This window comes from Oratosquilla oratoria, chromosome 35, assembly GCF_046742065.1.
Source record: "Oratosquilla oratoria isolate Oo_2021 chromosome 35, ASM4674206v1, whole genome shotgun sequence".
Taxonomy (NCBI): Eukaryota; Metazoa; Arthropoda; class Malacostraca; order Stomatopoda; family Squillidae; genus Oratosquilla; species Oratosquilla oratoria.
Window position 1 is genome coordinate 22,078,315 of NC_134811.1, and position 13,179 is coordinate 22,091,493.

Sequence of the window (13,179 nt, forward strand, 5' to 3'; positions counted from 1 at the left end):
CTTCCTTCTATGTAGTTATCCTTTCTTTTGTTTTCTTATTAACTCCATTTTCTGTTTTATTTTCTTTGGACCATTTCATCTCCGTTCACTCATCAGAGTTTCATAAGGTTTCAGGAGACGTTGCATTTGATTTCTCAGGGGATTCCAAGTCTCTGAGCTCTGTGTCCTTAAAGGGAAATCCCCTACTAAATTATCACTAGATATCTCAATCAATTATCACATTTCTACTATGAGCCAACAATGCTTGTCCCTATTTGCTTATTACTTGTACAGTACAAGTGTCTAAGGAGGTATAAAGTGAATACTTTGGGAATGCCTGTATAAATGGAAACTTGTTAGTTTGATTCTATCATCTATTTAATGATTACCTGCCTATTGTATATGTGTGTGTGTGTGTGTGTGTGTGTGCCTGTGTGTGTGCGTGTGTGTGTGCGTGTGTGTGTGCCTGTGTGTGTGTGTGTGTGTGTGTGTGCCTGTGTGTGTGCGTGTGTGTGTGCGTGTGTGTGTGTGCGCGTGCATGTGTGTGTGCGTGGATTTGTGTGTATGTGCGTGTGTGTATGTGTGTGATTCACCATGGTATTGGATCACGTGTTGGACTCATGATGGACAGTTCTATGGGTAATGGTGTGATCTTACACGCACACACAGCATCCCGCCCTCGAGAGTTGGAGTAACGACTCGTAGCGCAGCGATACTGAAATTACTTCAGCCTTGGGCGTGATTTGAACCAGAGCCGCTGTAGCAGCGGTTGCGAACCCTACCATTGGGCCGTCGAGTGTGTGTGTGTGTGTGTGTGTGTGTGTGTGTGTGTGTGTGTGTGTGTGTGTGTGTATTCACTTGTATTCACTTGTATTCACTTGGTCTTTGGATCACGTGTTAGACTCGTGATCGACAGCTATTTCCCTCCTGGAAGAGAGCTCAGAGCTCGTAGGTCCGATCTATGGGTAATGCTATGACCTTGCACACACACACCCCCAACTCCCCGCCCACGAGAGTTGGAGTAACACCCCTCAGCGCTGCGATACTGATATTATTTCAGCCCCGGGCGAGAGTCGAACCCGGACCTCCGTAGTGGCAGGCCAGAGCTCTAACCACAGCGCCATGAGAGGTGTGTGTGTGTGTGTGTGCGTGTGTGCGTGCGTGTCTAAATATACAGTTTTTTATCTTCTGTAATTTCAGAACCATTTGAAGGATTTAATAGCGGTAAAGTGCAACGGATACCTAATTCTGTGTACTGTTAGTGAGTGTGAGAGCTAGAGAGCATGGACGACTGAAAAACACCGGAATATTGGAAGAGAGTGACGTACATCATGATGGTTCGCCTCGGATTAAAGAAATTGGTCAACTTAGCTGCAGCTCAGCGTTCCTTGAATTCCATGAAGGCCGTGAATTGTGAGCTGGAGAATTGCGACGGAGATGTGGAAGCAGTGGCTAGCAGGAAAGATCATAGCAGGTGTTCTGACTCTGTCCGCACAACGAAATTCGTCGAGAAGCTGAAAAAAGTGCAGCAAGATCCAGGTAAGGCAATGCGGACCTTGGAGAGAGAGATGGGCGTCGGAGTGGCGACTATGAAGAAAGCGCTGAACGAGGATCTTCGCTACTCCTCATACAAGAGGCGCAAGGGTCAACTACTCTCCACCAAGGCCCAAGAGAACCGCTTTATGAAAGCCAAGAATCTCCTCAACAAGGTCAAACACCCAGTCGAGCTGGGGATTCTTTGGTTCTCAGACGAAAAGAACTTCTGCCAGGACCAGTTGCACAACGCGCAGAACAACAGGTGGCTAGCCTCCAGTCCGCACGAAGTTTTGCGCTTCATAAAGACCAAGTTCTCTCAAACTGTGATGTTCTTTGGGTGTGTTTCATGCCGCCCCACATCATTGAAGACGGACTCAGGCTCGCTTCAGATGGTTATATTGAGTTGTTCACTGTTGCCAAGCGCTGGGTGGAGAGGGTGGCTGCGCAAAGACCATACGTGTGGCAACAGGGCTCAGCTCCGTGTCACACCTCCGGTAAAACCCAGAAGTGGCTGTCTGAGAACTTCTACGACTTCACCAGTCCCAAGATCCGGCCCCCCAAACTTGCCTGATTGCAACCCAATGGACCATCATGTGTGTGACACAATTGAAAAAGACACCAATCGTTTCGCCTGCAACACCCAGGACGACCTGATTGCCAGCATCAAACTGGTGTTCAGGTGTCTCTCGAAGGACACCATGAAGGCCGCGTGCTGCAGGTTCAGGTCCTACCTGGAAGCCGTGATGGAGGCTCAGGGCGCCTTCTTTGAGTGGGCTGTATTTGGCAAAAAAAAAAAAAAATCATCAGAGATGCACTTTGAATTTTGAGAATACATCATTTTTTGGCAAAGATATGACGTTTTTCATTACGAAAAAAGTGTCAAATTTGTCCAGATCACTAAGACGTTAGCGACCATGCTACATGGTGATGGTTCAAAAGGACTGTACTAGTCCCCGACCACGCTTCACGTAACATTGGAAGATCTAATCTCAATTTCATCTAATCCCGTATTAGGCGAGCCTTCCGACAAGTTGTGTATGTTTCTTAAGACAGATTGAACATTTTTAGAAGCTCCGCCATGGGATACGAACCCTGACCCGTGCGTCGAAAATCACGAGGCCAAGACGTTAGCGACCATGCTACATGGTGATGGTACAAAAGGACTGTACTAGTCCCCGACCACGCTTCACGTAACATTGGAAGATCTAATCTCAATTTCATCTAATCCCGTATACACAACTTGTCGGAAGGCTCGCCTAATACGGGATTAGATGAAATTGAGATTAGATCTTCCAATGTTACGTGAAGCGTGGTCGGGGACTAGTACAGTCCTTTTGAACCATCACCATGTAGCATGGTCGCTAACGTCTTGGCCTCGTGATTTTCGACGCACGGGTCAGGGTTCGTATCCCATTGCGGAGCTTCTAAAAATGTTCAATCTGTCTTAAGAAACATACACAACTTGTCGGAAGGCTCGCCTAATACGGGATTAGATGAAATTGAGATTAGATCTTCCAATGTTACGTGAAGCGTGGTCGGGGACTAGTACAGTCCTTTTGAACCATCACCATGTAGCATGGTCGCTAACGTCTTGGCCTCGTGATTTTCGACGCACGGGTCAGGGTTCGTATCCCATGGCGGAGCTTCTAAAAATGTTCAATCTGTCATACACAACTTGTCGGAAGGCTCGCCTAATACGGGATTAGATGAAATTGAGATTAGATCTTCCAATGTTACGTGAAGCGTGGTCGGGGACTAGTACAGTCCTTTTGAACCATCACCATGTAGCATGGTCGCTAACGTCTTGGCCTCGTGATTTTCGACGCACGGGTCAGGGTTCGTATCCCATGGCGGAGCTTCTAAAAATGTTCAATCTGTCTTAAGAAACATACACATATATATATGTGTGTGTGTGTGTGTGTGTGTGTGTGTGTGTGTGTGTGTGTGTGTGTGTGTGTGTGTGTGTGTGTGTGTGTTATATGAACAAATGTAACACAAATAAATAAACGAGTATTATTTTAACCACTTGCTTTTGGTGTGAATAATGTACCAGTCCTTGGCATCTGGTACACCGTGCTCTCTTTGTAGACAGTACAATGTTCACACAAACCGTTCTACATTAGATCCTATACTAAATTGAATATTTTATATAAAAAGAAGTGAAATGTGAGCAACCCTCACTATGGCCAGGTCAACGAGCTTCTAGTTCGAGTTTCCGACGAGGCTCTTTGTTATGGATGATGGAGATGCGATGGAAAGACTCCCGATCTCCTTTGTTGCTCAAGTATTCATTCGATACATGTGTAAGTTTTTCTAGGGTGTTTTCTTTGTTTCTCGTCCGTATTGAGAGGAAGAGGGAGAGAGAGAGAGAGAGAGAGAGGGAGGGAAAATGAAAAGAAAAGTAAGAGAGGGAGAGAAAGATAGGCGAGAGGAAGAAGAAGAGAGATAGGTGAAGAAGAAAGGAGAGGAAGAAAGAGAGGTGAGAGAGAAGTAGAGTAAGAGAGAAAGAGAGAGGTGAGGAAGAGAGGAGAGGAAGAAAGAGAGGTGAGAGAGAAGTAGAGTAAGAGAGAAAGAGAGAGAGGGGCTTCCCCCAAAGGACGGAACGGGCCAGGAAATAAAAACAGTTGACGTTATGATGGAACTTCGTCAAAAGAAAAGAAAAACTAAACTTGTCGAGTCTGGGAGTGATGTCGAAGTTGGAGACTCAGGCGAAGAGGAGAAGGAAGAGGAGAAGGAGAGGAGGGGGAGGAGGAGGAAGAGAAGAAAGAAGACGAGGATGTGCCAAGGTCTTGCTTTAGGTTAAATAAAATCGTCTGGCGTCAACTAGAATATTAATGAAGAGCCAAATTGTAACGAGGTGGCTAAGTCTTTCTTCCAGGACGTGGCAGAAATTTATTTCGTCCACAATGAGTAAATAGTTAAAAGTAAACAAAATACAGTAAAATAAGATATTGTCATCATGGCAGATACTTTCTGTAGGATGCCTATTTAGAGACTTGAAATATCTTAGTACTACTAAAAAATTAATTGGATGGGTTCTCTGACTTTTGGGTGGTTTTGCAAAACTCCTCGCGCCCCTGTGTTGACGTGGTGATTTTGTAACGCTTTCTCTGACTTTTGGGTGGTTTTGCAAAACGCCTCGCGCCCCTGTGTTGACGTGGTGATTTTGTAACGCTTTCTCTGACTTTTGGGTGGTTTTGCAAAACGCCTCGCGCCCCTGTGTTGACGTGGTGATTTTGTAACGCTTCTCAAGCCAGAGCCAGTAAGCTTTTTTCGTTTTAACACACACCCTTTCATTACTTTTCCAAAATGTCTGAGGAAGTTTCTTCTAGGATGAAACGTTATCGACACTTCTGGAAATGGGTGACGTGCTCAAAAAAGATACAAAAGAAAGACACCAAAAACAACTCTGAGCTTCTTGGACAGCTTCGGGCAGAACACGCTAGAACCTTTCCGGGTCTTTACGGAAAACCCAAAAGCTTTTCTGTGATAGAGTCTTTAAAGGAGTTCCATTTAAGTGTTCTTCAGTTTAATGTCACCATACGTGAAAATGAAGACTTTTCGTATTCAGATGAAATGTTTGACGATTTACAATTGTTTAACGGAGACGTCGAAAAGAGTAAATTCGATGGTTTTTCCAAGCACTATTTCGCGGGCTACAAGAGTTTCATAAAACATGGAGGCAGGGGTGATCACAGAAATTACCAAATGCACTACATCGACTCAATTTTTAAGAGTTACAAGCGTCAAGAGAAGAAGAACAAGTACGCTATAAAGAAAGTCAAAGAAGAGGCTGAAAAAAAGAGGCTCCAAGAAAAGATTGAAGAAGAAGAGCGGAAAGCCGCCGAGGAAGAGGAACTGAAAAGGCAAGAAAAGCTGGATAGAAAGCAAAAACTGATGGAACTTAAAAAGGGAAGGGATGAGAGGCGTGTTAAACGGTTGGAGAAAAAAAGACTTGAGCAACAATTGAAAGAGGAGAAACACCGTAAAAAAAATTAGAGAAGAAACGTCTCGAAGAACAAAGAAAAGACGAGAGACTACGTCTAAGAATGGAAAAACGCGAGCTGGCGAAAGAAGAACTCAAAAGAAAGAATGATTTGAGAAATCTGAAAAGAAATATGGGTTCTTTGTTATTCCCTGAACTACAAGAAGAGCAAAAGAAAATGCTAGAAGAAGACAGAGCAGAAAGAAAACAAGATATGGAAGAGAGACGTGAAAAACCGTCAATCGACATATTTTCCATAGACAAACTAAAAGGAGTGATAACCGATGAAAATAAAGTTGAACCTCAAAATCTCGGCAAGCTAGGAGACTTCAAATGTATATACTGCCAAGCCTTGATGTGGAAAAAAGAGCCCAGGACAGTTTGTTGTAATAACGGGCAAGTCGCGGCTGTTATTCCATCAGAAACCAAAGACAAGACTGTTAAAATCCTATACGACGGAACTTCTGAATTTTCTGATCGTTTTCTTGGAGATTTAGTAGGATTCAACAATTTGCTCTGTTTTACCTCTTTCTCAACACCTCGCAAGTTAGAAAATGCTTTAGAGAAATCCATATGTTTCAAGGTTGAAGGAAGAATTTACCACAGGTTAGGATATTTGAATCCTGGAAGATTTCAAGAAGGACCTCTAAACCATCAGGCTTCGGGAAGCCGTGGATTTTTTGGCAAGGAAGTAGAAAAAAAGGATTTCTGGAAGAACAAAGGTGACAGTTTCTTGGACCTCTATTTTTACCATGATCGAGACCAGCAAATTAAACTAAGAACAGATAAAATGAAAAATTTAAAGTCAGAAGGGAAAATAGCCACAAAAAAAAAAAAAAACGACGTTCCAGAGAAGAAAAGGAATACGAAGAAAATGAAAAAATAATCAAGATGCTTTTTGAATACTTTGCTGAAAATAATTCGTGTCTTTCGTCTATGTTAAAGGTCAAAAATTCAAAAGAATTAGTTCGGCTTCACATCGAAAAACATGGAAAAATACCAGAGATGACCTTAACACTTAAAGCAGCAGAAGGCGTGCAAACGCGTGAACATAAAGGTGTGTATCACCTTCCATCTTCTTCTGCAGCTGTCGGAGGTATAGTGAATTTAGAACCCGGTAATGATCCTCTTCGGGTTATTATAACGTCTCCTAAACCCGGGTCTAATTATGTTACAAGGATCCTAGAACACTCGAATTTCTTCTATGATCCATTCCAATACCCTCTTTTAATTCCTCATGGAAATATGGGATATTCTTACACTTTGAAGCTTTTACAAAAAGGAGACAAAGTGTATCTCAGGGGGCGTAACCCCAATGGCGAAGCCGGGTGCTTGTAAAAAAAAAAAAAAAAAAAAAAAAAAAAAAAAAAATTGGGACCTTAAAAATGTACACATCCACATCCTGTCTCGTTGGTGTTTGTCTTGTTCAACTGGTTGTTTCGTTTGTTTGTTTTATTTTACTCTCTGGAAGGGTGTCCACTTTTTTTTTTTTTTATAATTTCATCGGATTTCATTATGAATCAAAATCTCAAGTGTGCTGATTTGTCATTCACGCCGGTACGTCCATTGCAATCTTCGTGTGTGTGCGCGCGCGTGTGTGTGTTTGTTGTTTTCCTCTTGGCCGCAGTGGCATACTTTATTTAATTGATTCTGCTGAATGCTGATGATCTTATGATTAACTGACTTCAGTCCTGAAATGTCTCTTTCAAGTAGCCTGGACCATGAACTGGCGGAAATTGCTTGCCTTTGCTGTAATAAAATTTATTGTGATAAGAACAGTAATAATGATAGTGTTATAATTTATAATATTGATACTAATTCTAATAGTAATATTAATCCCTATTGAATAAATCATAAGTTTATTCGAAGATGATTCAGACCCTACTGTTTCTGATAACATATCATTAGTCATTTCCAAATATGGCACCAGCTTAGAAAATCGTTTTTAACAAACATAAATCAAAACACGTAAATTAATATTTGTATCGCTTGTAAATGATAAAGTCTACAATGATATCTTTGATAATATTAGTCTGCTTTTCGTCACTGACTGGGGAACAAGAATACCGCCAGCGTTTCCCTTGCGCGTTGTTAAAGGGGAAAAGTCGAAGCAAGAATAGTATGTAATGACCTTTTTCCCCTTATGTGTATTACCTTGTTGTTTTTACGCAATAGTAGTATATAGGAGAGGAACAACGCTCGTGGGGCCCTGTAATTTTTCCTCTCTTTGTCTTTGTCTCGTCAATTGTCATATCTAGCTTCAAACCTGTTTTGAGGCCTTTGTGAATACATTTGTTCTTGACATTGTGCAGCTTCAATGAAAGCAATCTTGTATTTCAAAATTGCATTTGCAGTTAATCACTTGTGTTCGCAGTTTGTTTGTGTTTGTTGATTTGTGTTTAAACACCAAAACTTAAATACTGTGGAACTTTGACATGAATATTCAATGTATTACATTATTTAAAAAGTGGCCGTCTTGTAGTTTAAGAAGATGTTTGGTCTGGTAGAATATTAGCATATATAAGTGACAGAATATAGATACACTTTTTCTAGATATACATAAAAACTCCTCACTTACGAGTATGTTGATATGTTCTTCATATAAACACGACTACGCAAATTAATTTCATGAGACAGAATTAATGAAAAAGATAAGGAATACATATCATTTACCTGCATTCGAAACTTGAGCGTTACCAATATTTTTCTTAGCTATACGCATTGAATAGTAAAACAAAACAAAAACAAAAGGATGCGATGATCACAAAGGATATTGAAAGCTAATAAAAAATTTGGTTCAATTAGGACAAGTGTCCAAATATTCGTACCGTTCAGTAAGAGGTCTAACTGTTCGTCGAACGCGGTTCGACAGACACGTGTTTAAAGTGATGTGTGAACGTGTGAACGGGGTATTTGGTTGTCGAACACGTTGGTTAAACCCCAAATACCCCGTTCACACGTTCACACATCACTTTAAACACGTGTCTGTCGAACCGCGTTCGACGCACCGTTGGACCGTGTAAACCCCCTCTAAGACTAAACAAGAAAACCGAAGAATAGAGATTGTGCCTGGTTTTGAAGTTAATTGAAATGAGATGGACAGTTTGCTTTGCTTGTGAGAAACTTAATAACATTCTTCACGAAATTTCGATTTTATAGTACACCGTGGGTCTCGAGTTTGAAGCTGAAAACCGGTATCTGTTGATTTATTTGGAACACGTAGTACAAAGGCGACAACCTTGGCTACATTGAAGCTGCTGCTGCTGCTTCTGCTGCTGCTTCTGCTTCTGCTTCTGCTGCTTCTGCTTCTGCTGCTTCTGCTGCTTCTGCTTCTGCTGCTTCTGCTTCTGCTGCTTCTGCTTCTGCTTCTTCTTCTTCTTCTTCTGTTTCTTCTTCTTCTTCTTCTTCTTCTTCTTCTTCTTCTTCTTCTTCTTCTTCTTCTTCTTCTTCTTCTTCTTCTTCTTCTTCTTCTTCTTCTTCTTCTTCTTCTTCTTCTTCTTCTTCTTCTTCTTCTTCTTCTTCTTCTTCTTCTTCTTCTTCTTCTTCTTCTTCTTCTTCTTCTTCTTCTTCTTCTTCTTCTTCTTCTTCTTCTTCTTCTTCTTCTTCTTCTCCTTCTCCTTCTCCTTCTCCTTCTCCTTCTCCTTCTCATTCTCATTCTCCTCATTCTCATTCTCCTCATTCTCCTCATTCTCATTCTCATTCTTATTCTTCTTCTGTTGCGGGGGTGACTGGAATTTGGACCGGATAGTGAAGGTGAGGTTTCCGGGATGTGAAGATGGCGAAGATCCGGATTCTTCCGGAGGACATTATTCACAGGAGGCGGGATCCTGGCCAACAAGAGCTCGAAATATACCAGCCAAACCTATCGTGGGATATGAAGACGACTAATTAAGTGGCATCCTACCTCTGGCAGCACATACTCGTATTTTTTGTTGTCGATTACATCATGGAATGTTTATGAATTGACGGAAATAAACCTTTAGGACCATCGCTTGTTCTAAGATTTTAATTAGTTTCTAGGATTCGTTTCTTTGTGGTTGAGGGGGGCGGAGTTGGAGTCGACCATGGTAACAGCATGATTTGCAGACTTCGTCCTAGACACTATTTCATAAGGTCGAGAGGTGACCCTGCCTGAACGAGTCTGAAACCGTCTTGATAAGTATCTGAGAATCAGTGTAGTGATGTGATTCAAATATCTTTATTTAGGGTAATGGAATATATTAACTTAGATTGGATGCAGATTTGGTACTGAAGTGACAAAACTTTGGAAGACAATGGCTCTGCCCCCCTCGTGTCAACATCTAGAACACATTCTGTAAGGCTGCCATCGACCATCGAATGTCCGAGTTTAGTTCCTTCTTGAACGTCCGGATCAGTAATTTTCAGACTTGTTTTCCTAGGTGCCCCATACTCTATGTATTTACCTTTGGCTAGAGCTCTCATCTAAGATAGGAGAGGCGACGAATAGGTTTAAGCATGGCCGAGGAATAGGTGCAGTTTGTATGCTTTGACTTGGCCATCCATTTATAAGGGAAGGGGGGGAGACAATATGATATATGCATATACTAAAGCCTTATGATGTGTAGCACTTGGACAATTCCTAACAATGAGCTCAATTCTCGACTTCTGGTTGACCTCTCTTCGTCGGTTCCTCACCCTCCTCCTTCTCCCTCTTCTCCTGCGTCTCCTCCTTTGCGCTTTCCGCCATATTGTCCGCCATTTTGTCCGCCATTTGCTCTTGCCCGCGCTCGCTCCACAATTTCCTATTTAGCTTCCATCATGGTCATCATGAACGTCTTTGTTGTCGTTGTCTCTTGCTTGGCTCTCCTCTGATGTCGCCTCCAACTCATTCTCGACAATTTCGACAACGTCTTCATTACGGCCTCCATGTAGTCTGGGTGTAATATGAATGTTTATATGTATATATCAATCTATCTATATATATATATATATATGTATATATATATATATATATATATATATATATGTATATATATGTATATATATATATGTATGTATATATATTTGTATGTATATATATATATATGTGTATATATATATATGTATGTATATATATGTATGTATATATATAAATATATATATATATATATAATATATATATATATAATAAGGGCAATAAGTATCATCTGGGATTGGATTTTTTAAATAGAAAAACTAATCACCTATTCTACTGTTTATTCATTTAATTATGTTTTATACTTATTCTACGAGTATCATATATTTTTCTATGAGACACGTGGAGACCCGAGTTTCTTAAACACTTCAGTCTTCAGTTTCTTAAACTTCTTCAGAGGTTTTGTTGAGACAAATGCCAATCAACTCTATTTAGCTGTGCTGAACACACTATTGTCTTGAATGGCCCTTTTCTCTGTATTTGGACAGCCAGGCTAAATGTCAGTCTCCGGTTTCCTCTGAAACTGAACCCAATGCATTAACAAATCGAGGTCTGAACTTGGTGAACCAAGACGAAGTAGGCGTTGGGCGTACGCCAGGAGGCGCGTAGCTACGCCTGAAACAGTCGCCTTTGCGCTATGCGCTTGGATTGTTAGGATCAGGAGACAGTCACTGCCGGCCATTGAAGAGAAGTACGGGATTAGAACCCACAATTAGGTGAATGCAAGACCAACATGCTTCTGATTACGCCACCAGCATTTCAGGAAGTGTAAAATAAATCCTCACAATAAATACAGGGGATATAGTGCATGAGAAGAACAATAGATGTGACTCAGATATGGACACATACGCACACGTACACTCACATTACATATATATATATATATATATATATATAATATATATATATATATATATTATAATATATTATAATATATATTATATATTTATATAAACAAATATGCGCGCGCAAACACATACACACACACACACACACACACACACACACACACACACACACACACACACACACACACACACACACACACACACATTATATATATATATATATATGTATATATATATATGTATATATTATATACATATACATATATACATATATATATATATATATATATATACGTACGCACACGCATGCACACGTCACACGCACGCACACGCCACACACACACCACACGCCTACCTTTTCTTCAGGCTGAGCAACTCTTTAGTGCTTCTCTCTGATTTCTCCTTCATGACCCCGAGTTGGCTTTGGCACATAAAAACATAAAAACGTATTAACAAACACACCAAAAGTCCTCTACTCCTCTTCTCCCATATAAGGGGGACAGCTGAGTTAAAGTATGCTATCACCCTTCATGTTATCACCTCGCGGATGATGGACCATCCCTGTGTCCCGCCATACGGCTTGGGTCAGAGGCAATATAGCATTTATTTCATATTAAAAGATTTGTTATTCTTAATGTATTTTTGACATTATTCTTTAAGAAATGAAGGATAAATTTATTAAATTACTCTTGTTGCACCTTGGCTTGTAAATAAAATGAAAATAGTGTTGACACAATGAGCTTGACTTAGATATATTTGGGGATAAGGACACAAGAATGTTTGAGAAGCACAGACTGGAAGACTGCCATTGGTGATCATTTTGTCCGATTCAAACAACAGTTATTATACAAGGTTGCGTGTCCCCAACGTTGAATCTATACCGCCCCCGACTACGAACGTTGCATTCAGCGAGAGGAGGGAGATCAATTAAGATCAAATTTGATTTATGATCTGAGGCAATAAGGCCAGTTCGTGCCGTCGGTCTTAATAATGATTGGTGTCGATGTCCCACCCATCTTGATAGTGCGGAGGAAGTAGAGGAGACTGTACATTAGCGGCCAAGGAACAAGGAGAAACCTCTTCATTAGTGGTGCTAATAACGACTTGCTGCGGAAGATGTGCCGGGCTGATATATACACGTCTTTCTGTCTCAACAGGTTTACACACATAATGACAGGCTTGGGTTTGTGGGTGTGCTAGTGTGTGTGTGTGTGTGTGTGTGCTCCCCCATCATTTTTCTGCTGTGTGTTTTTTCTCTATGTGTACGTATATGTCTACGTGTGTGTGAGTACATGTGTAAGTGCACACGTGCGTGTTCGTGCTTCTTACGATACACATACATCAGTGTGTATATAAATCTATCTTGTTTACAAATAAACAGTGATATCGTGAATACTGAAAAATTGGATAGAAGCCAGAAAACGTTGTGTACCATATTTCTTTCCATACCCATTGATTAAGGGAAGAAATATTCGGGTTAATTTTGTATAGTTAGGCTTATCTATTTGAAAAAAAAATATATCGGACTATTTTCCTATCATTTTTGCCTTGGGTCCATGAAGTCTAGTTACTTGCCCAGGAGACCACAAGAGCATTGAACTCAAAATATTGAAACTTTATTTTCTCCACCTCCTCTACCTCCTTCTCCTCCTCCTCTTCCTCCTCCTCCTCCTCCTCCTCCTCCTTCTCCTCCTCCTCCTCTTCCTCCTCCTCCTGACCTAGTCTGCGTTCCTTTAATTTCTTCTCTTGTGTCACCCACCTCATTTGACTTTGATGCGCCTCGACCACTTGGCTGGCTGGTTGGGCGGACCTCCCTTATGACTTCTTCAATTTGGTCCCAAGACCTCTTTTGTCTTCGGGGCAGAGAGGCCGCTGAGGCACTCCTACGTGCTGCAGGAGAGTCTCTGCCTCTTGCT